At 31.7% G+C, this 5,267-nt stretch overlaps 1 pseudogene; it reads right to left on the bottom strand.

The window, feature by feature from the left end:
- Window positions 1-385: 385 nt before the first annotated feature.
- On the bottom strand, window positions 386-2,073 carry LOC110427562 ((+)-delta-cadinene synthase isozyme XC14-like; annotated as a pseudogene).
- Window positions 2,074-5,267: the final 3,194 nt, after the last annotated feature.

Genomic DNA, 5,267 nt, shown 5'->3' with positions numbered 1-5,267 from the left:
AAAGAAAAATAGTTTTCTTTGTCTAACAAAAATAAGATTCGGCAAGAATTTTGGTCCTTTTGTTTGAGAAACAAGCATGCTAGCTTAAGTAAAATCCTACCGTAGAGAATATCTTATTTAGTCACTATGTGGATTACTATTAAAGGCCAAACACTTGAGTGACTAAAAATTTGACAAATCCTAAAGGTGAAGAAGAAAAGATTTTATATTTAACTGGCTCTTGATTACAATATTAGAGCAAGGTATGTAACGCTTAAACTTATGAGTGTTTATAATTAGTTTGAAAGTTAGATGAAAAACACAAACATTGATCCTGTAGGATTCGACTGTTTCTCTGATTAAATGCTAATTTATTTTTTTGCTACGTTATATTTTAATTTATTGATTATTTTTCATGTTTGAGCATGAGGTCAAATCCCAGCACCAAGATCCAAAAATAACATTCCACCACTCTATCTCATGCAAATGGTAGCTTTCTTAAAAAGTCTAAATCTTTACACCACCTAAAACATCATACCCTGTTAGCACAATTAAGCTTGAGGATTTAATTTGTCAGTGAAAAGATTCAATGAGCAAGGAAATATAGTTTGTTTGGGGCTCTTACACATGCTTGTAGATCTCCCTTAGCTCTTTCCTATGCAAAAGTTGTAACAAGTTGAAATCTATCTTTGCAAACTCCAACAATGCTTTATTATGCGAATCCTTGTCTTGGCATAGGGAAATATATCGCCTAGCTTCTACCCTTGGCAAGCCTTTATGGATTGACTGCTTTAAGGTGTGAGCAACTTGTTCTGATAAAGGATAGTCTAAAGTTGATGCTGCAAAAGCCAGGTTAGTGGTGGTGAAAGAAATTGCTTCATCTAGTATATCTTCCCCATGCACCCACAAATAGGAAGCTTCGTAAAGTTCTAGCAATCCTCGCACATCACTTGCCAAGGATGACATGAAATTTCCATTGTCATCTTTGAACTTGTTGAATGCGTCTGCTCAATCACCTAAAAGCATTCTTGGTAAATTAAATGTATTAAATGATGAAAATTTGGTTTTAAAAAATAAAGGATTAAATAAAATGAAATCTCTCCTCCCTAAATAAGAAACTATGTTAGCATCTCAAATTTCTTCCTTTGGTCTTATAGTTTCCTCAACTTCATAGAAAATAACAAACTATACATGCAAAAATAGTTTTAAAAACCATAAAACTATTCACAAAAAATCAATGCAGTCTAGGAAATAAAAATAAATCTTAAAATGCTATGAACATAATAAATTATATCACATATTAGACCTCAAAAATTTCACATTTGAAGCAAAGTGCTCTCATCTAAAAGAATATATATATATTAAGCTTTAAATATACCTCATGAGGACAATTGAGGAAAACATCTCCCCAAATGATGGAATGAAAATCGGCCATTGGCTGATTTTCTATATTAGAGGATATGGCATTTTGGGTTGAAGCAAGAACTTGAGAAACTTGTGAAGCCATTTTCCCTTGATGGGGTATGCTAGTGTTGGAAACGGAGTTCAAGGATTAATTTGCTGCCTTTGCTTCTCCTTAACCAACACAGATTTGTGTGAGGCTTAGTGTTCAATTGCTCCTCGCATTTATATACAAGATTGCCCAATAAGTCAAAAGAATACAAATGAAAATGAAGAAAAGTATTAAGAAAAGAAAAACAAAACTTGTCAGTTGGGTCCCTTGATCGAGGAGTGCAAATAGAGAGAAAAGTCCTTTCGATGCTTATGTTGGTTTTTATTCTTTCAATGTCAAAAGGACACTTGGCTCTTTTTGGTTGTAGAAAGGTGAAGGAAGCTTCTTGGATCCCTATCATGGTTTTTTGATGTATTATTCTCTGTTGGAAGTGTCCTTATGTTTGATGACTCCTGATCTTAGGGGTCTCTTTTTTAACCTTTTGGTAGCAGTTTCTATTAGTGAAACGCAGCAAGGTCATAAGGTTTGTTGGTTTGGCTCTGAATATACTTTTGTGATAGAAACATTTCTTTATTACCTTGCTTTTGGCTCTTGCTGTTTTCAGTATTCCATTTTTTCTTATCCTTGCTGAACTTAGCCATTTCATAGAGATTTATTGTAATTGTACAGCTTTCTTACCACACCAATTTTTATGCCATTAAAGTCTTGGGTTAATAAGACAAAAGACTGGCCATGGCATCCATTGGTGATGGATTAATATAATTATGCTTTTAAGAAAACATATTGCTATTATTTACGGTTAATTGGATATTATCTTGCTTTGTCTCATATTATATTATGAACTACTTCCAAATGAATATTATCTTGCAACTTAATCTTTACAGGTAAGGAAGGCTGGGAACTGCAATATCAGCTGGTTTTGTTAGGTTGGAGAATGGACAAATAAATATGTATAGAGAGGAATTAGGGAGAAGAAGAGAGAAAGAGAGAGATTACTAAAATTGGTTGAGAAAACCCCATACTGTACACATTGTGAAGACATTTGAAAATGCTTTTTAAGGCATTAGTTCTATAATTTGATTTTAGATGGACTTTATGATTTGTGAGCATGTGTTTCTATCACATATTAAAAGGTTATATGTGTCTCTATTTATACCTTTTAGCTGCACATTTTAAATGTTACCATATGATTTAAGATTGCAGTCATATGTCATACAGCTTCACTTTAATTATGCTGTTGAATCCCATAAACAAGTGCAGCCATATTTTTCCATACATTGGCTAAGGCTGCACTTAGAAAATGCATAGCTTTAACCTAAGGCTGCATATTTTTCACATGTGACTGTAATTTGTTTTTTGCAGCCAAAGGTAAAAAATGTTGAAGTGTCTTCCAATGTCTACAACAGTGTGGTTCTAAATATCATTTTCTTAACTTTGACAAATTTAAGTCCAAAATCCATTAGCAGAAAATCTTTTGACCAATCTTTTGCACGTGTTTTGATTATTGAAATTTCGTTGGAGAAAAACTGTGGTTGCAAGTTTTAAAGGCCTTTCACTATTACGCATGTATGCAAAAAATGTTCAAATTAATGCATGAATATGTCAGGGGCGGCTCAATAACATCAAAGACCTAAAGTAAAATATTCAAATGAGAACTTTTTATTGAAATTAAGAAAAAAAAATTTAAGCTTTAAATAATCAAATTCATATTTTCAATTTCACATATTCAAATATTTATAAGGAACTATAAAAAATATTTAGTTATTATAATTATTTTCTATTTTTAAATAGTTAATATAAAATCAACAATCAAAATTTCTAATTCAAATAAATTAACTATCACATAAAATAAAGCAATATAACAATATAATATAAACTCTAAATTACAGTAAAATTCTGTAAATATTAGAACAATAACACCTAATTTTTGAATGTTTATTACAAATCGTAAATGAAGCTCACAGCTTTATGAAGATAATAGCACAAAAGACTTCTTGCATATTCTTTGGAGGAAAATTAAAGTTAAAAAGAAGAACGAGTAAGTAAAAAAGTTTGCAAAAATTAAAGCAATAGTACGTAATTAGAAATAAAGTAGAGTGGGAGGTTGCATCATCAAATGGGAAGTTAGAGGGGCTGCTAGTGCTATATGAAGGAAGTAGTTTTGAGAAGAGACACTAAATTAGCTGAAAATTACATGTTTAATGGGAGTGTGGAAAGACAAGAACTTAGAATGCACAATAATGAATTTATGCACCATAAGGTGAAAGAGATGACGGGTGAATATGATGGCTATTTTTTTAGGTTTAGTGGAACAGTGTGGGTCTAATTATGAAGAGCTGATGGCAAATAAAGTGGCTTTGGTAATGTTTGTAACTTTGAGTGGGATGTGAAATCCCACCCTTGATGTATAATGTTTAATAAAAAATCCTTGGATGACAAAGTAATTAACATGCTTTGAGCATTTGAAACTAAGTTTTTAAGCTCTAAAAATTCATGTTTTAATGTTTAGAGATGATTTACAAAGTTTGAGATGGAAAAGAGTCTAAATGGACAAGTTTTCAAGTCTATTTTTGCTTACTAAAGTCTATTTGTCGATAAATGTTCTTTATCTATCAATAGATGTTCTTTGTTTGAACCCAAAAATGATTTTGATGAATATCTATCGATAGATATTCATCATCTATCAATAGATGTGCAGCATCTATCGATGTATAGCAACTTGAGGACTTTTTAAAAGAAACTTGAAGCTCATTTATCGTTAGATAGCCATATTTATCAATAAATGAGATCATTTTCAACGAAGTAAAAAGGGTAAGAATGTATTTTTCACACCCTAACTTATAAATATACCTTATTTTTTGAGGGTTGGCAACCCTCAGCCACCTTTTGCAAGGTAAGTCTTCATTTTTAAGCACTTTCAACCAATTTTTGCTCCAAATCACCATTTTTGAATGGTTTAAACTTGATTTTAGGTTTTTATGAACAAGATGATGTTTCAACCATGGAATCCTTAAATTTGGAAATTATTAGAATTAATGTGTTTTTTTATGCCTAGATTTTCTGTTGAAGACTCAAGCTCAAGGGTTTTGAAATTTTCCTAAGCATTGAAGCTCACGTAAGGTAAGAACAATGGCTTTAAGAATTTCCTCTAGATAGATATATGTAAAGCAATGAACCTAAGACTAGGAAATTAGTTTTCGAAGAATACGAATAGATTTGAAAGAGCTTAGAATGCTTAGTATTCGATTCTTAGACTGATTATTGATGATAAGAATTATTGAATGTTTGGGAATGATTTAAACTCCAAAGGAATCGTTGAAGTAGATTTTGTGCTTGATTAAATGTTGACTTTTGAGGTGAGTGGGTACACCACTTTAAAAAGTATTTGAGTATGTAAAGTTGAAAGCATGTTTGAATGATTTGATGGATTATTGATGAGTATGGTTTCCATAAATACTTGTCAAAGGAAAAAATGTGTTTGTGGATGAGAAAATATTTTGAAATGGCTTTCAAAACTATTATGTATAAGTAAATATCTTACTATGTAGTAGTTTTCAACAAGAGGAGATAAGCCCTTTCAATGTTTTGGATGATTCCCTTGATTACTTCAGCTCTCGAGCTAGTGTGGATATGAGATATTAGTTAAGATAATAATTATGGTTGACTATAAATGCTCTTGTGTGTGAGTATTGTGAATGTGGATCGAGAAGTTCTTCATTTTTTTCACAATTTATGTTCTTGACATGATTTTCTATTGATGCTATCATGACCTAACCTATGGGTTCGTGACTGATGCACGAGCCTAGTAAGCAAGCCCACTAGACTCGGGCAAGCC

This window comes from Theobroma umbraticum, unplaced genomic scaffold (assembly GCF_002168275.2).
Source record: "Theobroma umbraticum cultivar Fairchild unplaced genomic scaffold, ASM216827v3 scaffold_106.0, whole genome shotgun sequence".
NCBI classification, from domain to species: domain Eukaryota; kingdom Viridiplantae; phylum Streptophyta; class Magnoliopsida; order Malvales; family Malvaceae; genus Theobroma; species Theobroma umbraticum.
This window is presented reverse-complemented; position numbering and strand designations above follow the sequence as displayed.